Source organism: Sorex fumeus, unplaced genomic scaffold, assembly GCF_029834395.1.
Source record: "Sorex fumeus unplaced genomic scaffold, SorFum_2.1 ptg000008l, whole genome shotgun sequence".
Classification (NCBI taxonomy): Eukaryota; Metazoa; Chordata; class Mammalia; order Eulipotyphla; family Soricidae; genus Sorex; species Sorex fumeus.
The window spans coordinates 90,784,670-90,812,047 of record NW_026606065.1 but is presented as its reverse complement, the minus strand read 5'-3'; the positions used below and the strand labels follow the sequence as shown (position 1 = coordinate 90,812,047).

The 27,378-nt window shown below is 38.6% G+C and overlaps 1 protein-coding gene across 3 annotated transcripts in view; it reads left to right on the top strand.

Moving 5' to 3' along the window:
• Nucleotides 1–27,378, top strand: part of NBEA (neurobeachin) — a 663,869-nt gene that overhangs the window by 5,800 nt on the left and 630,691 nt on the right. The gene's annotated exons all lie outside the window — the stretch shown is intronic.

Here is a 27,378-nt window from a genome sequence, read left to right as displayed (position 1 = left end):
TCTGGCCTTGCTTGTGACTCTGTGCTCAGGGATCACTTCTGGCAGCGTTGGGGAAATCATATATGATACTAGGTATTGGACTGGGATGGTCACATGCAAGGCAAGCACATTTCCCCCTCTACTCCCAGGTTATCAAGAGTTTTATTTGAAGGTGCAGCCAGGAATAAGTAATAGAAAAGCTGTCTCCTCACCCAGGTTATTGTTTTCTGTTGCTTCAAAGAAATTAAGTTGAGGGATAAGGAGACAAGTACCCGGATGCCTATTACACTAAGATTCAGTATTGCTGTGACTCTGAAAGGGCAGAGATTTAGATTGGTATACTGACTCCTGAGGGCTGGAGCGATAGCACAGTGGTAGGGCATTTGCCTTGCACGCGGCCAAACTGGCCAACCCGAGTTCGATTTTCCGCCCCTCTCGGAGGGCCTGGCAAGCTACGAGAGTATCTCGCCCGCACGGCAGAACCTGGCAAGCTCCCCGTGGAGTATTCAATATGCCAAACACAGTAACAACAAGTCTCAAATGGAGACGTTACTGGGCCCGCTCGAGCAAATCGATGAACAACGGGAGGACCTGACCGTGACTGACTCCTGCAGTCATCTCTCGCTTTTGTTTCTGATTCAACAAGTTGACATAAGTAAATTGACCAAATGCTTAGGAAACTTTTAGGAAAACCACTACTGGAGAAATCTGAAGCCTAATCAAGCAAAAGCCAATGTTTTCACTCTGAAGTTTCTGAGGCAACAGTAGACGAAGTAGAGATGCTCTGTAGCACTGTGGCTGCTGGAAGGGAACAATGAAGGCATGCAGGATAAGGGGCAAGTGAGGTTTTTCTGGGAAAAAAGATTCAAGTTCAATGCATATTTTAATTTCCTTTATTTATTTAACATGGATTTATAGCACATAGGTTTAAAATTATGCCATTTTAAATGAACACCTGTATGGACAGCATTAAGTTTACCACTGAAAGTCCTTCTTCCTTCATTGTAGCTTTGCTCTTCTTATTGATGACTTGGTAAATTCCTACTCATTTGATTTTACAGTCTAAAAGTTTGTTTTTGCTTTATTTACTTAGTTTCTTTATGTATTGCATAGTTGAAATTATGTGGTATTCATTTTTAACCATCTAACTTACTTCATTGAGGATAGTAACCTAACGTAGCCCATCTCGGTTGTTTCAAGTAGGATTTCATCTTTTAAATAACTGAGTAGCATTTCTTTGAGTATATAAACACATCTTCTTTAAATCATCAGTTCACTATTTTTTTTTTCTTTTTGGATCACACCCGGCAAAGCACAGGGATTACTCCTGGCTCTGCACTCAGAAATTACTCCTGGCAGTGCTCAGGGGACCATATGGGATGCTGGGAATTGAACCTGGGTCGGCCTCATGCAAGGCAAACGCTCTACCCGCTGTGCTAACGCCCTAGTCAGTTTACTGTTGGCATATGGGTTGTTTCTTACTCTGACTACTGTACTGATACAGTGTTCAACAGAAAAAGTTATCTCTTTGTGTTATATTCTCTAACTGCTCATTTAGTGTTAATTATTTTAGGACTCTACTGGTTTCCGTAATGGCAGCAATAATTTACATTCCCAACCAACAATGTATAAGAATTCCCTCTCTTTCTTATCCTCTCCAACACTTCTTATTATGGGAGAATTAGTAAGGTATTCTGTGATGATAGTAATGAGTGCAATAACTTGGCTCTCCAGAACTCCATTGCCAGAATGAGGAATCATTGTTCTGCCGGTCTGTGCTTTCAAAGAGTGATATTGGCTTACTTTTACTCTTCTAATCAGATTTATTATTGTTGTATATGTACTCGATTTTTGCCATTATGTATTATAAAATCATATTCAAATTAATTTTTCTATCAGTATGTTGTCAGAAATAAAACACATTTAGATCTGATGAAGATGATGTTCATAATACAGATTTCAGACTTGAAGCTGGATGCAGTAAGTTGATATCTGTGTTTACTCCCTCGATGCCACCCCTCCATCCATTGTGAGCTGATCAGTATATAATTCACTATGGCTAAAATAGTGGTATTACTAAACATGGATATTTAAAGTAAAGTTGTATAAATTGAAAGAAAGAGTATATAAGGTGAAGGGGCAAACAAGGGTTAGGATGTTTCAAATTTTAGTTATTTTTGGCTGTAAACAGTTCTAGTTTTAGGTACACCTTTGGGGAGTTAATCTCTTATTGATTCTTGCTTTGTATGGTTTAGGATTTCTGTGGGTGGCGTTATTCTTCCATGGACTAAACTGAAAATGGACTTAGCCCATAAATAATATTTAATGGCTGAAAATTTATCTGCACATCTGAGACAGCCTGATAAGTTCGTTTATTCTTCTGCAGAAATAAAAAGATGATTATCATTGAATTGCTTAGAAATTAGAATGTAAGTGTAGATATGACTAGTGGTCTGTTACTTTGAAGGCAGAACATAGGTTAAGGATAGAACTATCTCAAAAGTACCTAGAATCAAGAGATAGATTGCAGATGGCATTTCGAAGTCTCTCCTATCCATTGTATTGGTTGGCTTTTCAGTGTTTAAATACACTTCCTATTGTTCTTAAGTCAATTTGAGTCAGGTTTCTTGCACTTGAATGCCAAAGATTTTTGATGAATACTCTACAATAAACCAAAACTACCTCAATTTAAATGAAGATAAATTTAATAGTTAACAAAACCTTTCAGATTAATTATCAAATTATATTAGCTTGGCAAAAAACTTGAAATATACCTATTATAGTTTATAAACTTAATTTTCACTATATAGGGGCAGGAATCAACAATGAGATACCTTGAAAAAGAAATGTTTAGGGGGAAAATGGAAGTTTAGGCATGTAAAATATTAATAGCTAGGCATATTTTAATAATATATCAAGAAATATAAAAGGATTCTTTACATTAACCCATAATTTTTATGTCAAATAAAAGTGATCTGTGGACACCTTTAAGGGTTAAAGGTAGTATTATTCAGAAACAGAATTGGTGACAACGTAAATTTTCAGCTCTAGAAATGAGCTAAGTATATTATTTTGCATTCACCCTAAGAACTATCAAAATGTCCACATGTCTCTCAGTCCATATGTAAAGGGGGTTATCTACTTTCAAAGTGGTTGTGCACAGTAAGTGAATTGATTTATATAAAGTGCTTGGTGCACAGCGAACACATTTGGCATGTTTTATTTACTGTGGTTACATTAACTCTTGCCTCCCTTTTCATTGTGGTTGTGAGGAGGTGTGGCCCCTTGATTGCTGTGGTTGAACACTCTTGGTTTTGGTGTTTGCTGGGTCTGGGCAATTGTACACTTGCTTGTGGTGTGCACACACCTAGTTGCTGTGCTTTGTAGGGTTGAATTTCTTGGTTGCTGTGCTCATGCATTCAGTCGAAGTCTTGTGGGGGGTAGTCAGACCTTTCAGTTATGGCATCCATGCACACTGAGTTGTTGAGTGCTGGAGATTGCATAGTTTCGTTTTGGCACTAGACACTTAGCCTGTGGGACAGTGCCAGGGGCTGAACAAGAGATCTCATGTTATGAGGGAGGTGATCTTCTATGACACCAAATTCCTTGGCCCTGTTAGTTTTATTCTTATTTCAAGTGTTAAGATCAAATCTCTGGTCATACAATGAACACGATGTAACTAAGGCTGAGCTGCCTTGAAACTCTCACCTTGAAGTGCCTGAGCCTTGTGAACTTGTCAGAGAAGGGCATCTCAGGTCAGACGGGATTGTGGCCCACAGACCATGATCACCAGATGAAATGTAGGAGGGCTGTTCTTTTGAGTTTTGCATAGTCTTAAACAGTGTCAGGGTAGTTGTTCGTACTTTTCTATATTGAGTAGAGGATAAAAACGCAGAGGAAGGAATAGGGTGATGTCTTTTTGTGGCTGGATTTCTCACATAGATATGGTAGAACTTGGATATTGTTCTAGTTAACTAGATCACCGGTTAAGAGTATTAGCTTACTTGTTTATTATTATTATTATTATTATTAGCGTTACACCTGACAATGCACAGGGGTTACACCTGGCTCTGCACCTAGGAATTGCTCCTGGCGGTGCTCGGGGGACTTTATGGGATGCTGGGAATTGAAAGATGGTCAGCAGTGTGCAAGGCAAACGCCCTACCCGCTGTGCTATCACTCCAGCCCCCTAGCTTACTTGTTTAGGTGTCTCCTAAACAAGTAAGTATTGCATATTAAGCCTAGTAGAGTAAGTCAGAATATTAAAAATGATTTAAGTTTTTATTTGCCTTTGTTCCTCTGCCGGTACCTTCATGTGTGCGGAGAATGGTCTCAGCATGGTGGTGGCTGGTTCTGGAGGTCTTCGGCTGCCGGAGCCCTGGTTGGGGCGGGGAGGGAAACTAAACCCACTCCCCTCCAAGTTTTTATTAATATTTTATTAAATATTTTTGGTCTTAGAGTCAATGCTCTCAGGGTCCTGTGAAAGTACAGTATGAGCCCCTAACTCCTGTGCCTTCTCTCAGATGTTAAAACTATGTTTTTGCATTATTTCATTATATTCGATGAAGCAAATATTATAGCACTCCTTAATGACAATTAATCATTCAAACTGGTCAAATGATCAAACTGGTCACCATCAGCAAATCTCTATGGGGGTGGAATAATCCTGTATCCGGATTGCAGTGATGGTTACTAGAGTGTCTCCATGTGATAAGGTGGCATAGGACTGCAATTAGATGTCCTGTCATGAGGTACTATGTAGCCATGGGGGAAAAGAGGGAAAGATACATAGAATAACTCTGCTGCCTTTTGCAACTTTCTGTAAGTTATCATTATTTCAAAATACAACATTAATATTCCATGAGATGAAAATTTGTGTTGTTCATTGTGTAATATTCCTTAAGATCATTTTTAATCAGTCATTTTAGAATATTGTATAGCATATATTTAATGCTACTTATTTATAGTGCACTTGTGAAATTGTTCTGTTTAACCAGTTCTCTAAAGAACCTCCTTTTCAGATTCCATTCATTCTCTGCAGATGTGGAAAAGTGTGCAGGAAATGTGAAATAAGACAGCATTGTGTATAAGGTAGTAAAGCTGGGACCCACGCTTTCAGATACCAGAATCAGAGTCTTTTCAGTTAATAAGCAAAATATGTATACTTAGAAAAATTATAATAAAGGCTGTCGTTTGGGGAAAAGAGTTATTATTGAAAGGGTAGGGACCAGCCAACCTTAGTTGCTTCTATGGTGGGGAATGCTGCCTGTAAACAAAACTATTGACAAGAAGGAATAAATGCGGGAATGATTTCATAGGTTTATATAACAGTCTTATGCCCCCGCGCCTGACTCTCCTTGACTGTCCTCGCTCACCGGGACCCCTTGGAGGGAAGCGGGTTGAGCTTTCCTCCCCGCCCCAACCAGGGCTCCGGCAGCCAAAGACCTCCAGGACCAGCCACCACCATGCTGAAACCACTCTCCGCACACATGAAGGTACTGGCAGAGGGACAAAGTCACGCGGGTTCCAGGGCCAAGATCTCCAAGCCTACCCGGATTTGGGCCGAGCATCCTCCACCCAGATCCTCCAAATTCCAGTAGGCGGGGGTCACACCCACCAACTGGCCTCCTGGCGCCGTGTAATCCCATCAGTGGCCAAGACTCAGAGACTATAAAAACCAGATCTCTGAACCGCGTGGCCGCATTTGCAGCCGTGCGACATTTTATTATGACATCTTATTATCTCATTCCTACTTTGGACAAACTGGCAGGCTACCGAATGTAGCCTGCCCACACGGCAGAGTCTGGCAAACTCCCTGTGGTGTACCCAATATGCCAAATACCAGTAACAATGATGGGTCTCATTCTCCTAAAGAGCCTTGAATATAACCTCAGGGCCAGGATGAAGGAGACGTTACTGGGGCCTGCTCGAGGCAATCGACGACTAACAGGATGATTTGTGATTTGTGATTGTGATATAACAAATGATTTAGCAAGAATGAGAATATGGATTATTCAGTTTTGAGTTGGTAGGAATAATTGGTTATATAGTTTTATAAATAGTGGCTGGTTTAGAATTTTATGCCTTTCACTGGGCAAAATGTGCCTACTGAAGTATTACTTTGAATTAGAATAGATATAGTAAAACAGAATATAATTTCATGGACAAATAATTATTATCATTCGTCGTATGAAACACAACATCTATGTTTGCTTTGATTAAGAATGAATTACAGAAGCAAAGATAGCTTTGAGGGCTAAGGATATGCTTTGCATATCAGAAGGAGACCCAGGTTCAATACTCAGTTCTCCTCGGTCCCCAGAACACTGCTGGGAGCAACTCATGAGACTGCTGGGTGTGGTCCCAAAACAAATGAATATTATTGGAGGAATTATTCCAGAGCTTTGTACATACAATCTTGATTCTCAAACTACCGAAGGGGACAACATTGATTAACATAAATTTTATGTGAATGTTTAGATACATTTCTCTTTAGCAGATACTTTCATGTTATGAAGAAGATATTCTGCTGCTGATACAGAGATTGTTATTTTAAAATGAATAATTTTTTCAAATATGGGAAGGCATTTGTCATTTATATGTCAGATTTACTTTCATATTATATGTTTTTAATATCCTCTTCCAACCTCTTTGGAGTAGTTTGTGGGTATTCATTAATATAATTAATACATTAAGGCTGAATTTAAGGGATTGTTCAAGGTTGAAATGCTATTAAGCCCTTACAGGCCAAGTTCTATAATAAACATATAGTATATGTACTCTGATTTTATCATCTTGTCCGGGAAGTGTAAAATTTTCAATGAAAAAAATAGCTATTTTGGTATCTTAAAATGTTTTCAAGTCTAATTATTTAAGTAGTATTGTGATGCCATAGAATTATTTTATTTGCACTAATTTCCATACATGATTACCCTTTCAAAGTCCTTGTATTTAAATTAAGTACTTAAATTAGTTAAAATTAAAAACAAACCCTGAGGTATATGTCATTAATGGAATCATTTTTTTATTATACTGTATTGATTGTACTTGCTAAGTAATTGCTGCTTTTCTTACGTAATTGTTTTCCCATCTTTTTTATAAAGAACTCCTTTCAGTATACATAAGTGAGAACTTTGCACTACATAAGTGAGAACTTTCCCATCTCCCTCTATAATGTTTTCTTATCTTTTCTTAGTGTTCTCCCATTTCATTTTGTTTTTGTCTCAGATTTAGTACTTGCTCACTTCAGTTATTTGTTTACTTCTCAGATTACTCTACAGACTTTGAATCTCTTGACATCAGAACAAAGCCTTTTTTTACCTTGGCATCATGAATATGTAATGTACAATCTAGACTTTTGTGCTGCTTAGTGAACTTTTGTGTGAAAGAAGATTTTTGTGCCTTTAGTATAGTTTGCTTTGGTCACATCTGCATGGATAAATATCTTATCTGTGCAGGGCGTTCTAATTCTTTTATTATGTAGTATTAAGTGAGTAGTTTTGACGTTTTCAGATCTGGGAAATAACCTGTCACTTGCATTGCTGGTGAAAATAGGACCAGGTTGAGATTATCAGGACTTTTCATCGTCTAAGATTTAGCTTCTACATCCCCAACTCGTAGTCCAGTGTTCTCTTCATTTTATTTCAGTGCCATAGTTTTATTTGTCTCAGCTTTGAGGTTAAAGTTTTTAATTTTTGGAGAAATCTACAACCCTTACTCCCACCCTTGGGACACACCCATCCCAGAGTGAAGTCATGGTTAAGTAAGTTGGTAATGCTAACCTAGTTTCTATGAATGTTAGGGTCCGTGGACTTGATGCATCGCTTTAGGAGAACTGTGCATAAAAGTAGTTTATTTTAGGACTGGAGAAATAAAGGGTTTAGGTGACTGCTTTGTATGCAGCTGACCCAATTTCGTTCCCTCAACCACATTTTGTCCCCTTGCCACCCACCAAGAATGCCAAGAATGATTTTTGAACACTGTTGTTTGTGTGTGGCCTATACTTCCTCCCTCCAAAATATTCATCTACATGTTTTAATTTAGTTGAGTTCTTGCTAGAGGAGCTCTCTTTAAAACTTTGTATTCATATGCATGAGAATAGGATAATAGAATAGAATCCAGAGTGATGCTATTAAGGTATTTTCTAAAACCTATGGTTCCTTTTATTTTAAAATTGCCTTTTTCGTACTCTCCCCCTTACTATTGGAAACACAATAGATAACCTCTAGCAGGAAGAACGTTAGTTTAGTATGGTAGTTTCATGAAACTGTAACATTTCAAATTATTGTTCTTTTCTATATCACCAACACTATATCATAAGTGTTGTAACTGTAAGTGAATGTCTCCAAAGTAATGATTTTGTTACTAACTTTTATGCTATATTCACTACTATGTTATCATGCAAGTTGTTTTAAATATTGTTATACATTCAGTAAGCTTGTTCTCAACAAACAGAAATGAGATGTATGATAAAGAATTGCATTTTAAATATTGGTCATAAATGTGGCTCAAAAGTCAGAATGCAATTTTTTATTCCCATTTCAAATGCTTAGTTTACTTTAAAGCTCTCCCAGCTTGTTCAAAGCTTTTGTCTTTTAAAAAGTTTTATGAGAAAATACACAGAATTTACCAAATCGACCATTTTAAAATGGAGTTCAGTAGCACTAAGTATATTAACATTGTTGTGCAACCATCAGCACTATCCATTTTCAGAATTTCATCTCTATTGGAAGAGGTACATAATAGCAATCATTCCCCAGTCTCCTTCTCCACCCTTGGTAATAGCCCCCAACTGACTGTCTCAAGGAATTTTACTACTGGAGGTGTCTCATCTGTGTGGAATCATTTGATACTTGTCCTTATTTTACTGAGAATATGTCTTCAATGAGTAATAGGCTTTGACTCAAAGTAGTATCTATTCACAACACATGTCATGTACTCTGCGGCTGTACTTTTATGTTAAGGTAAAGGTAAAGGCCCTCCCGTTGATCGTCGATTTGCTCGAGCGGGCCCAGTAACGTCTCCATTGGAGATTTAGTTGTTACTGTGTCTGGCATATCGAATACTCTCGGTAGCTTGCCGGGCTCTCCGAGAGGGGCGGAGGAATCGAACTCGGGTCGGCCATGTTGGCCGCGTGTAAGGCGAACGCCCTACCCGCTGTGCTATCGCTCCAGCCCACAAAAGTAATTTTTATGTGGCTTAGAATCTTCTTTTTCTTCAGAGTTTTTGTGGCTTAGGGATGTATATAACACATGTGTATGCATATATATGTGTATATGTATATATAATGTGATATTTCTTTAAATTTTGTAATTTCCTTTCATATACTTTTGTTTCTGTAATGTGATCCTGGTTTTCTTGTTTTAAATTTTATTTTTATAAAGTTGTTCACAATAATTCATTACATTTAATATTCAGACAATTCCACCACCATGCACCTTCCCACCACCATAAGAAGAAAGTTTGTCAAGACTGTTGTATTTTATCCTGGAGCCGTTTAAGCTTTGTATAAGAGATTACAAGCATGTATGTTAAACCCACATAAATGTGTGCTGCTTGGAACATCAGTGGGATAGAGTATGACAGGGCATGCGCTCCAGGAATTCTGAGTTTTGGAGTATGATTATAGAGCACATTCACTCATGAGTAAAGCCTATGTCACTCTCCTTGGCCGTTGATCAGATTATATGGCACCAGGGGGAGTTTGTGGGTGTGATTGCCAAGCTACTGGAAAACTTGGAAGCTGGGGGGAGGAGGCCCATTCCCACTCCAGGTGAGCTGGGAGATCTCAGTCATAGGTCCTGCCTACCTGGCTTTTTCTGCAGGGTCTCTCGTGGCTGAGGCTCATTGGAGCCTGTGAAGAGCAGTCTTGAGCTTGCTTGTGGTTGGGTTCTGGAGGCTTTTGGCTGCTGAGGTTCTGCAGGAGCCGAGAGGGAAACTCAACCCGCCCCCTTCTGAGTTGCCCTGGTGAAGACAGCCTGGCCCAGGATAAAGACGTTCTGCATCTCCCTTTCTGGGAGCTTTATTTTAGAGTCTCTGAATCTTGGCCGTTGATGAGATTATATGGTATAGTGTGTGTGTGGGCGGGGGAGAGAGTGTCTTGATTTTCTTACCTTAAGTTTTTTTTTCTTTTTGTGTCACACCTGATGATGCACAGGGATTATTCCTGGTTCTGTACTCAGGAATTACTCCTTGCAGTGCTCTGGGACCCATATGGGATGCTGAGACTTGAACTCAGGTCGGCTTCGTGTAAGGCTTACGCCCTACCCCCCGTGCTGTTGCTCCAGCCCCACCTTAAAACTTGTTTGAAAAACTTTCAATACCCACTCCTAGCTGCATAAATTCCTGGTTGTTTTTTTTTTTTTCTTTCTGGGTCACACCAGCAATGCACTGGGGTTACTCCTGATTCTGAATTCAGGAATTACTCCTGGCAGTGCTCAGGGGACCATATGGGATCCTGGGAATTGAACCTGGGTTGGCCGCGTGCAAGGCAAACGTTCTACTCGCTGTGCTATTACTCCAGCCCAATTCCTGGTATTTTTTTTAATATCCTTAAAGTTTACAAATAATCTTCATTTTAAACAGGAATTTAGTTCCAAGGTGAAGTAAATAAAAGAGGCTGAGAATGCCAGGCTGGAATTCACTTGAGCTGACCTAGGGAAAAGCACATGATTAATAATTTTTATCTTACCACTTAAAGAATTATTTCTGTAAGGTAGTAATTAGTTTGCTGCAGTGATTTCAGTTTCCTAATTGAATATTCACCAGTGATGTTGCAGCAGGCCTTAGATCATCATTTAAAAAAAAAAACCAGAAAACAAACCTATAATTCATTTTTGCCTGAGAGATTGTTAATGTACTTAGTCTATTAAAAAAACTTAGAAAGCTGTATGTAAAACTTGTCTTTCATCTTTAGTTACAAGCCCTACTGCATATGCACATAATGTTTGAGCTCAATTTATGCAGTAGTATCTAAAGATAATTTTCATTTTACTATTTCATTTTGTATCTTTTTTTTTTCTTTTTGGGTCACACCTGGCAATACACAGGGGTTCCTCCTGGCTCATGCACTCAGGAATTACTCCTGGCAGTGCTCGGAGGACTGTATGGGATGCTGAGAATTGAGCCCGGCTCGGCCACGTGCAAGGCAAACGCCCTACCCGCTGTGCTATCACTCCAGCCCCCCTCATTTTGTATTTTTAACAAACAATTTGTCATCTTTTTACTATCACTCTTGAATTTTTTGGGTCATTTTTGGGCAATATATATATTTTTAATTTTTTTTATTAGTGAAACACCATGAGGTACAGTTGTAGATTTACAAATTTTTGTGCTTGGGTTTTGTTTATACAATGATCAAATACCCATCCCTCCACCAGTGCCCATTTTCCACCACCATGGATAATATCCCTCCCCCCATCCCCCCCATCCCACCCTGCCTCTGTGGCAGGGCATTCCCCCCTGTTCTCGCTCTCCTTTTGGGTGTTGTGGTCTGCAAAAGAGGCATTGAGTGGCAAACATGTTCAGTCCATAGTCTACTTTCAACATGCATCTCCCCTCCTGGGAGGATCCTCCAAACACCCTTTATTTGGTGCTCCCTTCTCTATCTGAACTGCGCTTTCCCCTAGAATACCCGGCTGGCCTCTAAGCTATGGAGTAATCCTCCTGGTGTTGATCTCAGCTATTCTTGGGTATTAATCTCATATTTTGTTATTTTATATCATTTTGGGCAATATTTTATCAAAGGGACTCTTTTTTATTTCAGCAAATCAAATCACACTCCTTTATATACTAGTATTCAAACATTGGAAGAATGGGGACTGGAGTGATAGTACAGCAGGTTGGGCATCTGCCTTACAAATGCTTGCTGCTGATCAGGATTGGATCCCTGGCACTTTATGTGAACCTCCCCCCAACCCCCAGCCCCACCTGGAGTGATCTCAGAGCACTTCTGGGTGTGGCCCTAGAATTGGAAAAACAGTTGGAAGAATGTGCCAAGAAAATGTTGGAGGTTAGTTCAAATAAATAGAAGTAGTAGTAGTAGTAATAATAATGGTAGTAATTTCAAAGTGGAGCAGCTATGATTAAGGTAATATATGAATTTACCATGTTTGAGTTGAGATTTAATAATTCATCTTTACTAGGGCATGGCTTTGACATTGCATGTTTCTTTGGCATATCTGTTCCTATGAATAAATTATGCTAGGATGTAAATTTTGTATTTTTTCCCCTAGGTGATTACAGGCTTATTTTATTGCCATTCTTGTGGCATAGATCCACCTGGTGGGTGCAGCCTTAACTGATTGGACCTTCTGGTGCTGTCTTTCACATTGACTGTATACTAAGTTTAAACTGAAGTGGTACTGGAACTCATTCTCTTGGTTTCATTAGTACCACTGGGAGATTGACTATTTTGGTCACAGTTCAAAAAAATTGCCTGAATGGTCATGAAATTGTCCTTACTATGAATACTTTCTAATCTAGCTTTTATGATAAAATACATTTAATTTAGAATGTTTGACTTCTTGTATTGTTAGGACTGTATTAATTGGCTATGAAGAAACATTTTTCTCTGTGAAAGGGCTCAGATTTTTAAAATAGAAAATATGTTGAATAAATTAAGTTTACTCAGATTTGCTGATTTTTATTCATTAATTATATTGGGGTTTTTTTTCTAGAAATAATATTTGACCTGATTAGTGAGCTGCACTCTGAAAGGTAAACTAATTCATTTCAGTTACTGCATGACAGATTGTCATTCAGCATGACAGCCGAACCCAGTTGCATTGAAAAAGTATGCTGCCAAGCTTTGAATTAAATGGAAGATAGCCTGCTTAGAAAATATAGAATATAGACATTTACAACAGAGATTCCTTTCAGTTTCAGTGGTAAGAGTGGTTGGGATTCCACGTTGCTGTGATAATATATTCTATATATTAGACTTATTTTTGTATGTAAAAGAAATGAAAATATTTTAATGGGTAGTATTGGTAATACTGTTTTAGTAGATGTCTTACTGTTGTGACCTAATTTATTAGCTGTTGGTTGAAAGATGATATTAATGTGATCTTTATTTTGGGGGACAGAGCAGGGGGCCACACCCGTTGTGCGCTATGGTTAGTCCTGGCTTTGTGCTGAGGGATCATGCCTGGTGCTGTTCAGGGAATCTGTTTGGCCTCAAGAAAATGTTCTGAGAGTTCATTTAAGATATTTGTGTTTAATCTGTTACTAAAATACATAATTCTGTAGTTAACTTCATTAGCATTTCATAATTTTTCAAGATCTACTATTAGATTAAGTTCAGAGCTTATGTGGTTCTTCTATTTATGAGTGCTTTCCTTCATATTTTTCTTCTCCCCATTATTTAAGTATTAGTTTTGTAAGTATGGCTATAGATTCTTGTTTTTGAGGGGAAGGGTCTCCCAAGGTGTGCCCAGGATGTCAGGAGATCCCTCCTGGCAGCTCTCTGCCAGTTAGGCTGGCGGTTCAGTGCAAGGGCCTGATGATGTAGCATTGTTGTGTTCTGTGTGGCTGAGGATCACCTGGGCTGTCTTGAGGGTGCTCACAGGCCTCTGAATCTATAACAGAAATGCTCAGTGTTTTGAGGAGCAGACCACTTGGTCATTGGGATTGAATGAGGGGCAGCTGCATGCAAGGAATGCCATCCAACCTCCTCCACCATCTCTCTGCCCCTTCTCATTTTTGTCCTCATCCTTTGCTTTACCAAATACTTTCTATATAGTCAAAAATTATGTCTTAAGTACTTACATATGTGTGTATGGTAGGTGCTGAGGTGGCAAGACCAAGTTCTTCCCTTGGAGTTTGCGGTACTCTAGGGGATAACAGATATGTAAAAGGTAAAGGTAAAGGCCCTCCCGTTGATCGTCGATTTGCTCGAGCGGGCCCAGTAACGTCTCCATTGGAGACTTTGTTGTTACTGTGTCTGGCATATCGAATACTCTCGGTAGCTTGCCGGGCTCTCCGAGAGGGGCGGAGGAATCGAACTCGGGTCGGCCATATTGGCCGCTTGTAAGGCGAACGCCCTACCCGTATTGTTGGATGAAATATGTGCCTTGAAATGTGGAAGTTTTTTTTTTTTTTTTTTAGAAATAGGGGTATAGTGAATTTCACTGAAAGGAGGACTAGCAGTGGGATTGAGAACAGTTTGATAAAGGTGGTGGTGTGAGAGTTGAATTCTTGAAAGTGGTTCGAGATGAGCAACTGTGTGGTAGCCATTGGCGCCATGTCACTAATGACCATTTGAAGTGTTTTGTCCACAGGCATACTTGATTTGAAATTTAGAATACAATGTCAAATATCCTAATCATTAAAAGACTAATTACATGTCGAGATGTTATTGTAGATATAATTGGTGAAATAAAATACAAAGTTCATTTCTTTGTGCATTTTTATTTTAATGTGACAGAAGAAAAATAACATTTGTCTTAACATTATATTTGCATTATATGCTCATGGTTTAGAGTTGGCATTTTTAACAACAAATTAAATGAAGCATTTGAAATACAGTAAATTGTCTAGCATGGTTCCATTATGTGATTATGTACCCCCTGTGTACATGTATAGTATAGATGTGTGCAACAAAGCTAATGTCAAATGTGAACATTGTTTGAGTCGCCACATTTTGTCTCTTCTTCACAGTAAACCTCACTGTAAGTAATGCATTGACATAGAGGCAGTTTAAAAACCACATATCACTGGGGAGAAACCTTGTTTTACTTTCCGGTAAAACTTGACTTAATAATTCATGAGAATCAATATGGCACCAAATTAAAATGCATTTTATTGTGGGCAAATACTTTAGAAGACATTAGGAATATTGTAGAGTTAAAGAAACAATTAGAGTAAAGTGTAGAAGTTTGTTTATAATTGAGAGTACTGTTATTTTCAGCACATTTGTTTATCTTACTAGCTATATTGTTTTATAGTAATTCTTTGTGTTAGTATTTTAAAAAACATGCATGAAAACACTGTTCCTGGAATCCATGTTTGCCCTATTTGCCAAAATCCAGACATTGGGAAGTAATCTTTTTTATGAAAGCACGTGGTGTGTGTGTGTGTGTGTGTGTGTGTGTGTGTGTGTGTACATATATATGCATGTATCTGTCACTGTCAGTGTCCTCCCGGTGTTCATCGATTTGCTTGAGCGGGCCCAGTAACCTCACCATTGTGAGATTATAATAAAGTTTAATTTGTCAGAATAAAATCCTTGTGTATTTAGGTTGTTCGTTTTGGTCTGAACTACCAAGAATTGCCATATTTTTAACAGGACTCTGAGTTGAATTCTGAAAAGTCATTGGTAAATTTTTGAAAACTATTTGGTTTTCAAAGTTTGGAAAACTTGATACAAAAATGTCACTTATTTACAATCTGGACTACTGAGTTTTTATTTTGCTGTGCTGTGAGACTACATTTCAGGTCTCTGATTTTTCTAATAATTATCCCTTCTTGAGTCTTTTGGGTTTGACTGGTCTATTAGTTGCTAGAGCTGCTGTAACAAATAGCACAGGCAGTATGGCCCACATAACCAGTATTAATTTTCTCACCATTCTGGTTACTTGTTGGAAGAGTTGGTTACTTTTATTTTATTATTAAGTAAGTAAAAAAGTAAAAGTAGTTATTATTATTATTTTTTATTAATTTTAGTGAAACACCATGAGGTACAGTTGTAGATTTACAAATTTTTGTGCTTGGGTTTTGATCATACAATGATCAAATACCCATCCCTCCACCAGTGCCCATTTTCCACCACCATGGATAATATCCCTCCCACTCTCATCTCCCCCATCCCACCCTGCCTCTGTGGCAGGGCATTCCCTTTTGTTCTCTCTCTCCTTTTGGGTGTTGTGGTCTGCAAAAGAGGCATTGAGTGGCAGTCACGTTCGGTCCATAGTCTACTTTCAACATACATCTACCATCCTGGGAGGATCCTCCAGACACCTTTTATTTGGTGCTCCCTTCTCTATCTGAGCTGCCCTTTCCCCTAGAATGCCTGGCTGGCCTCTAAGCTATGGAGTAATCCTCCTGGTACTGATCTCGGCTATTCTTGGGTATTAATCTCCTATTTTGTTGAATTGGTTACTTTTAAACCTTTATCTTTGATGTGTGGATGTCTCATTTCCATCTTTTTGTTATTATTAGTTTGTTTTTGTGTCATGTCCAGCAGTGCTCATGGCTACTCCTGGCTCTGCACTTGGGCACACTGCTGGTAGGACTTGGGACAGTAAGGAGTGCTAGGCATCAAACCTGTGTTGACTTTGTGCAGAGTAAACACCTTACCCTCATACAGTCTCTCTGGGCCCCTTTTCCTTAAGTCTTTTTTCTGTGTGACTGTATTCTATTTTATTTTTTTTGTAAGGACCTGGCCATTGTGGATTAGACATCTCCCATAGGACCTCATTTTGTTATACTTTCTTGTCGAGAATCCTGTCTTCATATAGATGTAGACTTTGAGAATTTCAGGGTCAGTATTGAAACATTTCCAGAAAACTGGTCTTAACCAAAGTGAATTTAGCGCTGTAACACTGAAGCACTGTCCTTCATCAATTGTTGTTCATCAATTTGCTCAAGTGGGCACCAGTAACGTCTCCATTGTAAGACTTGTTGTTACTGTTTTTGGCATATTGAATACGCCATGGGGAGCTTGCCAGGCTTTGCTGTATGGGCTAGACACTCTTGGTAGCTTGCTGGACTCTCTGAGAGGGATGGAGTAATTGAACCTGGGCCAACCATGTACAAGGCAAACACCCTACCTGCTGTGCTATTGCTCCAGCCCAAAGTGAATTTAGGATAAAACAAATGATGGTGATACAGATGTATAATCAATTGATCATGCTTTACTTAAGTGCTGTTTTAGAATTTTTTTATCTTCATTATGTAAACTTTTTCTTTGCTTTGAATTACATTATCATTCCTCCCCTTTTTTCCATGTATTTTTCTAATTCATGTTTCTGCATACTAAAGTTTTGCTTACCTGCATGTGTCACTTAAAACCCCAATACATTTTGACATTTTTTGCCAGCTGATTGCACAGGACTCAAATGTGTGTGTGTGTGTGTGTGTGTGTGTGTGTGTGTATACATATATATGTTGCAATGTTTATTGAAAATTGTGCTCTTAAAAATAAAAAAAACTGTGGTCTTCTTTCTCCTTTAATAATAGTAATAACGAAAATAATGTACTTTTGTTCCGTACCAGGAAGGCATCTCACAACAGTCCTGTATGCCTAAGTAGTATTTTACAGATGAGGAAATTAAGGTTTAAAGATAAATAATGTTTCCAGGATTTCAAAATTAGTAAGTGTTAAATTTGGCTTCAGACAGAAGCAATACTGTGCCTACAGCCTCTTTTTTCCTCCAGAATTCTTAAGAATTCAATTTGCTGCTGTCTCATATCCTCACTGTAGTCTCCCTGAAATTAAGATACGGAAATAGCATCATGTGCTCATAACTTTTGAGGTGACTCTGAAAAACATGCAGCACATTTAGCTTGGAATGTTTAAATATATTGGAATCTTGATTGGTTAGGCCCGCAAAAATCTGTCTGCATACAGTAAGTTATTCAGTGTCTCCTCTTCATTTAACACAGAAACACCATGGTTGATAGTATGGAATATAAGATTTATCATGATCTGCCTGTGACACTTTCTAGTGACATTTTCTCTATAAACCCAATATATTTTTAGGCTGGAGCGATAGCACAGCGGTAGGGCATTTGTCTTGCACGCAGCCAACATGGCCGACCCGAATTCGATTCCTCCGCCCCTCTCGGAGAGCCTGGCAAGCTACCGAGAGTATTCGATATGCCAGACACAGTAACAACAAAGTCTCCAATGGAGACGTTACTGGGCCCGCTCGAGCAAATCGACGATCAACGGGAGGGCCTTTACCTTACCTTTACCTGTTTTTTAGCAAACCGCTATTTTCATCTTCTAGAAGTGTTCTCATAGCTATGAAGTGTTCTCATAGCTCTACATAATCCTTAGTTCCCTTCAGAAACTGTTCTTGATCATTTATTAAGAAATGATCGAAGATGAGTTTGTTTTTGTCTTTGCAATTTGAGAATAACAGGGCCCCCAAAATAACTATGCTTAAATACCAAGAATGGAAGTATTCACAGGCAGGCATGTGCTGCTTTGAAAAGAATCTTTAAATAGTTGTTTGCATCTAGTGAACCACTCTTTAATCGAGGCATAATTGTGAAAGGGAAGAGCATTAGGGAAGGTTCCTGATTGTAAGGTGGACATTTGGCCCTGCTTAGATCAAATTGTTAGCCATCCAAGAGAGATGCTGGGCATCATGGACTAGGTAAAGGACTTCTGTTAGTAGCTGCTGGGTATTCTGCAGTAGTGTCCAGAGTAGAACTAGCAGCCAAAAAATTTAGGGATGATTGACCTTGGAAGCTTGGAGTGTATACTTTAGCATTACTCTTGGCCTTTTTTTTTTTTTTTTTTTTTTTTGCTTTTGGGCCACGTGCATCTGTGCTTAGGGCTTTATTCTGACTCTGCTCAGTGACTGATTACTCCTAATGGGGCTCAGGGGACCATATGTTGTGCTGGATTGACTGTGTACAAGGCCACATGCCCTATCCACTGTACTGTTTCTTTGACCCAGTTTTTTTGGATGGTCTTAAATTGAAAAGATTTCTGCTAACTTGATGGAGAGAAGATGCAAATATATTTTTAATGACTTTCTATGTTTCATGTCTAGGCACTGTAATTCATACTTGGGGAGGATGAGAAAAATGATGATTTTCCTACAAGACTTTAAATTTTAATGAGATCTCATTTAGTAAAAAGTTAATAAATATTACTATCGGACCTGTTTTAAAAATGATTGACCTGAATTTAGGTCCTGACTTTGCCTTTTCTATTTTGTGTAGAAGTATATTCTAGTAGCAGTTTTTCAGCAGGAAATGTGGCAGCCATTTTGCATGAGTCATGAAAGACTTTTAAATGGAGCTCTCGGAATTGACTCTGGAGGATGAACAACTTGAAGGAGTTTGCTGGCAGGCCGGGTGAAGTAAGGGTATTTCAGATATGGATGTTTGATTCAGAATAGTATATTAGAAGCAGAGCTTTCTATCAGATTCTTGCCTATCCTTTAGCACTAGCTTAGTTTCTTTCTCTGTTCTGTGTCTTAAACTTAAAACAGAGTTTTGAGGCTAAGCATTTTCAATTTTGCATTCCATTAGCACTTTGTAAATAAATTAATCTCTCAGCAGCCTTGGGAGTGATGTGAAATGTAATGTGGTTAGCAAAACTGTAGTTGGTAAAATCAAAGACTTGAGACTGCAAAGGGTAAGGAGAGAGAAAAGTTCATAAGGAAAAGTTCAGAAGAGCAGCTGTTCACAGAACAAAGAAGAATCATATATTGTTTATTTGCATCAAGTAGAATAATGATAAGTTAATAAGTTAATAAGATTTTGTTAGGTATGCTGCTAGTCTGTTGACTACTATTAATTTAATAATAGCTGTTGATGACAAAGAAGAAACTACCAAGTTGAGTGTATACATTATGAGTGATGTGTTGATTTCAGGAAGGTTAGAGTATAAAATGGGTCTCAAAAATAAAGGAAATTAAATGTTAGTTAAAACACTCACTTGATTATATAATCTTGGCAATACATCCCCATATTTCTCACCATAAAAAAAAGCGACGCTTGGTTGAATTTGATGCTAAGGACTTTGGATAGTGTGGAGAAGTTTCATCAAGGGACTGTATTAAGCAAATCAATATATTTATTGCTTGTGAGTTGATCTGATAAGATAGACTAATATTCTCTTACTCTTGAAGTGTCTCTTGTGATCCCTCCCTGAAACACAGGATCGCTCAGAAAGGACAGCCTACTTTGTGAAGTTTATCCAATTAGTGGATGCTGCTTCTTGTGCCTGCTCGTGCTTGTTCCAGCTCGTGCCTGCTTCTTTTAGGCTCTTTAAAGCCTTGAGCTGGTGCATGCAACTCTCAGAACTTAGGTTTATGTGTCAATGTGTAAATGCTATTTGAGGATAATCATCTTTGGTATCCCGATTTTCTGTGAAGGTTTGCCCTTCGGGTTATGGCTGAGCTCTATCTTTGCTCTGCAGTCTTGGGCCTTGTATTATATCTCCAGAGCTGCTCCTTTGTCTGTATTTATATTATATCCGCTTCATATAAATTCATACAATCTTTATATATGAAAAATGGAATAAATGGGATTCTCCTCTTCTCTCAAGTAGGGCCTGTGTATGTGAATTTTTTTGTACACAAATCTCACGCTGTCACTAAGTACATTTTGTTTCCAGTAAAATTATTTTTCCATAACAGAACTTCCTTGAAGAAGGATGCAGTGTGTTGCTTCATATTCTTTACCCTCCTCCTTAGATGGTGTTCTGAGTAGCATGGAAGGAGAAACTTCTGGAATATAATTTTTTGGGGGTAGGGGTGAGCATAAGGAGAGCACTCTTACCATTGTGCTATTTCTCCAGCCCATAGGGTACCTTTTTTATTTTTTTAGATTTTTTTTTTTTTTACCCTTTATAGTTCTTTTGTTTATTTAGTTTTTGGCTATACCTGGGGTGGTGCTCAGGGTTTATTCCCGGCTCCACACTCAGGGATCACTCCTGGTGCCCTTGGGGATTCATGTGCGGTACCAGAGATTGAACCCTGGTGGCCACAGTGAAGGCAAGCACCCTACCCTGGTACTATTGCTTCCGCCCTTTATAGTTTTGCTGTGGCTAGTGAAACTGGACACATTGTTCCAATGCTGTATTTACTACCGATAGTTGGAGAAAGACAATTCACAGCTCCTAGCCCGCCTCTTCTCAGGTTTTGTTGTGATTTGGACCTCCTCCTTTCATTGTTACTGACCGTGGTTTGGATGGATAAACCCTTGGCCCTTGCCCCCATTTCTTCCTACCCGCCTATTTTTACTTTCCCTCTTGATTTCTTTCCTGCTATGTTCTTTTCCCTATACTCTGGGGTCAAGGGTGATTTAGGAATGCTTCTTGTCCAACTATGATATATAGTACAGATAAGTGAAATCATCCTCTATTTTTCCTTCTTCTGCCTTACTTCACTTAATACTATATCTTCCCTTCTGGTTCTATCCAAGTTGCAGTGAATTACATTTCGCCGTTCCTTACAGCTGCATAGCATTCCACTTTGTATGTAAATATAATATTTCTTATGCTAGTATTTTGAGATAGTCTTACAGCTATATCTGAGAAAATAAGATTAAGTAACTGACCTTATATGATATAGATAGATGCCCAGGCCTTTTAAACAGAGACGGATTTCATACATCCTATAAAGAAATACAAAGAATTGTGCACTTTTAAAAGAAAACAGATTTTTTGGGGGAGGAGCAGACCCTCAGAGAAAGTGTTACCACATTAAGAGTTACCTGAGTGATAAAATTGATTTGGCATTGCCTATCACGACTATTTACTATTATTGTTTTCCCTAGGAAAAACTTGTTCAATTTTGTTTTTTTAGTATTTCTAGTTTTGGTGTTTTGATTCTAGAGGACTTTTGTACCATTGTATTTTGCTGATTTTGTGTTTATGCATAAGTACTTAAGTGAACTCCATATTATCATAATGACTTCATTTTTTGGGTCACACCCAGTGATGCACAGGGGTTACTCCTGGCTCTGCACTCAGGAGTTACCTGGGAATCGAGCCCGGGTCTGCTGTGTGCAAGGCAAACGCCCTACCTGCTGTGCTTTCACTCCAGCCTGCCTCTCTGTCTCGAAGCGATAGCACAGCGGGTAGGGCATTTGCCCTGCAAGCGGCCAACCCAACATGGCCAACCCGAGTTCGATTCCTCTGTCCCTCTCGGAGAGCCCCTCTCGGAGAGATACCAGGAGTATATTAGATATGCCAGACACAGTAACAAGTGTCACAATGGAGACGTTACTGAGCCTGCTCGAGCAAGTCGATGAACAACGGGAGGACAGTGACAGTGACTTCATTTTTTATTTTACTTTTATTGTGGTTCATGGATTGAGCCCAGGGCCTGAAATAGGTATGTGAGGCATCAGGTTAGTTCCTTTACCCATTCTGATACATGATTTGCTATGTTGTGAAGCCTAGTATTGTGAAGCATTTTTATAGGGGCCACTTTTAATGTGTATAGGCCTAGGATCACTCCCAGTGACGCTCACTGGGCTCTGCAGTGAGCCCTCACAGCTAAGTGTGTAGTATCTGGGTCCCCAGGACTACCCCAGGAGATGAGGTGGGAAATGATTTGTGTGCTGCCAGGTGTCAAGCTCAGGGCTCATCACATGCTTCTCTGTGCTTTACTGATTGAGTTGCTCCTCCTGCCCTGTTCAGCAGTTTTCTCTTCTTTACATTGAAGCACATTCCCGGCCCCTATCAGTAATCATTTTAAGCAGAGAAGTTGCTAGCATTAATTCATACTTACCTTGGAAATTTGAGCCATTCTCCTTTTCAGAGAAAAGTTCACAAGTTCAGAATTGGGCTTCATGTTTTGAATATTGTCATGCTGTGTTCCCTCAGTCAGTATTTGTGAAAGACTGGAGGGAATTGTAGAAGGAACCAATTTAAAATTGTTCTTTAATCTGGTGATTTTCAACTGCCTTCTTGCAGACTTGTGCTGGTGCTCTCATGCAAAACGGTTATAAAATCATGGTCTAGGGGCTGCAGAGATTGTGTGGGGCTTAAGGTGCTTATACCAGCTTCATGTACGGTGCCTTGAGCACTGCCAAGAGTAACAGTACCCCTGAAAATAACCAGAGTGGTCCCTAAGCACTGCCTGTGTGTCCCCAAACCTAACCCCACCCCTCCCCCTAAAAAGAATGGAAAAGGAAAGCTGGCCTACCACTTAGGTTATTAACTTAGTCTATCACAGGGGAAAAACTGGTGTTGGTTTTCTGGTGTTAAAAAGGTTGAAAATCTCTGCTTTAATTACTTGCCTCAATCCTTTGGTTGCCATTTTCCCAGCAGTGCTGCTTAAATAGTATTTGAGGAATATTCAGAACCAACTGAATCAGGCATAGTTGTGAGGACAAGCTTTAGTGCTAGCTCACATGCCTATGATGGTCAGTTTTTACTGGTAAAAAAATTTAGATATTACAGTGGAGATACATACTTATCTAAACCCAGAGTCTACATTTCACATTTTATCAGGAGCTTGTTTTTTTATGCATCCATCCGTCAATCTTGGATTATTTTTTTCTGTATGTGTTTGGACATGCATTTCAAGCTAAGTTATTCTAATATATGCATATTAGTTTGGTATTTGGTTATATAGTCTTTCACTACCTACCTCTGATTCAAATTATATACAATGAAAAGAAGAGTATTAACAAAAAATTTAATGAGTTTGGGCAAATGTTGAACCTGGTGAACCCAAATCTGTCAAGAAATTGAACATTATAGTAACCTCAGAAAAATTTTTTTTAATTTCTCCAGAGGTAGCCAATCTTTAGTTTTTTTTTTTAACAAACACCATTAATATTTGCTGTTGTAGAATTTTGTGTAAATCTAGTTTAGCAGTGTGCATGAATTCTTGAGTATACTTTTTTTTTAACATAGTGCAGTTTGTTCACATTATTGTGTATATCACCACATTTTTCCTCTTTATTTCTGAGTAACAGTTTATCAGCTGAATTTATCATAGTTAATTCATTTTAAAATATGTTGATGGAACTCTAGGTAGTATTGGGTTTGGAACATTATGACTAAAAATTACTTGAATATTCTTAACAAGCTTATTGGGGATCTTACTTCTTTTGAGTCTGTACCTAAGATATAATTGCTGGGTCAGAGAGGAGTTTGTTGGATTTCACAAGAACCTTCTTGAACTTTATTGTGGCCATACATTTGTGCTTGGGCTAGAGCAACAGCACAGTGGGTAGGGCGTTTGCCTTGCACGCCCGGCTGGCCCGAGTTCGATTCTTCCACCCCTCTTGGTGAGCCTGGCAAACTACTGAGAGTATCTTGCCCGCATGGCAGAGTCTGACAAGTTACTCGTGACATATTCAATATGCCAAACACAGTAACAACGAGTTTCACAATGGAGACGTTACTGGGCCCGTTAGAGCAAATCGATGAACAATGGGAGGACAGTGCTACAGTGTTACATTTGTGCTTCTTACTGTGAAGATGCCACTCTTACCAGCTTTTTCTAGTGGTGTGGTTCTTTTATCCATTCCTTGATTTTCTTTCTTTCTTTTTTTTTTGTGATATTTACTCTGGTTTGAATTGGAATTTCTGTGGCGACTAATATTGATTGTGTAGCACTTTTTTTTATGCCCTTATTAGCTATTTTAAAACTTTTAACAAAATACCTTTAAAACCTTTTACCACATTTTCTTTATTGTATTTTAACTACAGCATCATTCTACTATAGTTCTTTCAGGCATTTGGTGTTCCAACACCAGTCCCACCACACCACACTGTGACAACCTTCCCTCCACCATTGTCCCCAGTTCCCTCCCACCCCCACCCCCAATCCTGCCTCTTCTCAGGCACAAGCACAGAATTTGTTTTACATTGCTTGTTGCAACAAAATGGCTGATGGAATCAACAAAAAAATACTCATCTCACAATGGGGTCTTAAAGTCCTTGTCTGAGAGTTTCTGTTAGTGGCTTGTTGAATCTTCTCTTTACTGTTTTTGTGTATTGAGCTTGGCTATCTCCTGTGCTGCTTTCTCATCTCATTTGGTGTGCTCCCAACTGGGCTGCCAGTATAGTGGAATCTGTAGGTGTTGCTCCAGGTACTCCAGGATCTGTAGAACTGGGAAGATTCTTAATCCCTCCTGAGCCTCCCCCCCACCCCCCCACCCCATGGAGTGTTCAGCCTGAAGGCCAGTGTGCCTTGCATTGCATCCGCTTGATTTGGCATTCCTTCTGAGATTATTCCCAAAGCTGTGCTGACCTGCTGTGTGGTGTGGGTGTGGCTGTTGGTGGCTTCCATCATTAAGGGAGAGTGGGGAGAGGCTCCCTGCCTCACTCTGAGAAGGCCCCAGAGTTCTCAGCCCGAAAATGACCTTTCACTACATTTTAAATAAAAAAGTGTTATATATCATTGAATTCTTTGTTTATCATGATTTAGGTATAACCATTTTATTCTTTATATGGCCTCAGATACTCCACCTTTGTCAGAGAAGTGTTTTTCTGGAAATGTTTTGCTTTTTTTTTTTTTTTTTTGGTGGGGGGGGTGGTCACACCCGGCAATGCACAGGGGTTACTTCTGGCTCTTCACTCAGGAATTACTCCTGGGGTGCACAGGGGACCATATGGGATGCTGGGAATTGAACCCAGGTTGGTTGCGTGCAAGGCAAATAAATGCCCTACCTGCTGTGCTGTCGCTCCAGCCCCTTCTGGAAATGTTTCAGTTTTAAATTTTCTGTTTACCAAAGATATCTTTGATTAAGCACTTTTTAATTTTGATAATATATTAATCATCAGTTTTTAACGGCTGTTTCTTTCTATATCTGTAAGGAAATATTGTTTTGTAATTTATAGTGTATATTTTTTTGTGATGCATTTTTCTAAGTTAATAAAATTGTTGGTCTGGAGCAATAGCTCAGCATTAGGGCATTTGCCTTGCAAGCCGCTGGCCTGACCTAGCCCGGTTCAAGTCCTCTGCCCCTCTAGGAGAGCCCGGCAAGCTACGGAGTGTATTTTGCCTGCACTGCAAAGCCAGGGAAGCTACCCGTGACGTATTCAATATGCCAAACACAGTAACAACAAGTGTCACAATGGAGACGTTACTGGGCCCACTCGAGCAAATCGATGAACAACGGGAGGACAGTGCTACAGTGCTAATAAAATTGAAAAAATTTTGGATTAGTGTGCATATAAAATTGATCTTTTGTGTATTGATCATTGTTTTCTGACTTTGTAAAATTGCATTTTTTTGTTTAGGTGTTATGTAGCTGAAACTTTCATATAAACTGATTTCTCTATATGTCTTTAGGAAAAAGTTTTGCTTCTTATATAACTGCTACTTTTTTCATGCCTTATTACATAAGCTAGGATCTTCAATATTAGTGTTGAATACAAATGAGGAAAGATAACTTCCTTAACTTTTTCAGCTTTTTTTTGATTTTTAAATAGTCACTATTAAGATGCTAGAAGTTTTTATTAATATAACATTTGTCTGGGTGAGGAAATATTTAGTGTGGTAAAGTGTTTCTATTAAGCATTGGTGTGTTTCGTCATATGATTTTTTTTACATTGATAAGTTCTCATGGTATTATGGTCATTAATATGCCAATGATGTTTTAGCACAACAGACTTTTTAAGGTATAGTTTATGAATTGCAGAATTCACCTAGTTTTAGTATGTAAGTCAAGGAGATTCAGTATTTTTATGCAGTCATTCAGTTATACTGGTAACATGCTTTTAGGACATCTTTCTCACCCTTAAAAGGAAACTTTCTCATGCTTGCCACAGTCACTCTTCATTTCTGCCACCAACCTTCACAATCACTAATTTACATGTCCCGAATATTTTGTATAAGTGGAGCCACACATTTCAACTTTCCTGTATGCCCGCTCTCATTTAGCAGGTTTTTGAAAGGACTTAGTCATGTTCCTTTTTATTGCTATGTAATCTTCTGTTGTGCATGGATTATCACATTTTTATTATCCTTGTGGAAGTTTGAAATATTTGCAGGTTTTTTCTTTTATTAATGTTTAATGACTTTTACAAATACTTGTGCATAAATATGTGTATATTTTTAGACATACATGGATTTTTATATATTCCTTACATACACAGTTTTGTAGGACCAGGATTTTTAGATCATGAAGTAAATCTCTAATATGTGTTCGGAACTGCCAGACCACTTTCTGGAGTGAATGTGTCATGTTATTTCCCCAGTGGTAATGTTACACTAATTTTAGAGTGTTTTCTTTCTTAGAATAATTCTGTATTTTTCAGCTTATGTATTACTAGACTAGACTTCCTTAATTTTTTTTTTCCCAAAGAATTTCTGAATCTGTGCTCCTGAGAGATTTTGGTCTATATTTTTTTCCTGTAATGTTTTTGTTTGCTATTTGGATTATCATAAAATGGGTTAGAAGATGTTCTTTTTTTCTCAGTTTTATGAAAACATCGATCTGGGTTTATAATTTTATTGTTGGAGTATTTTGGGTAATAAAATTTAACTTTTCAATAAATACAGGGAATTCATGTTTTCATTTATCTTGTGTATGTCTAGGAAGTTACATTTTGCAATGAAATTGTCTCATCTAAGTAATCAGATTTATTGGCATATCCTTCATAAACAGTTCTGTAGTGTCCTTTTAATCTCTGTAGGATTTGGAAAGATGAATCATTCCACATAGTGATAATTTTTACTACTTATTTCTTTCATTCAGTGAAGTTAGTATCTTTTAAGTTTATTTAATCATTAAAAATACAAGTTT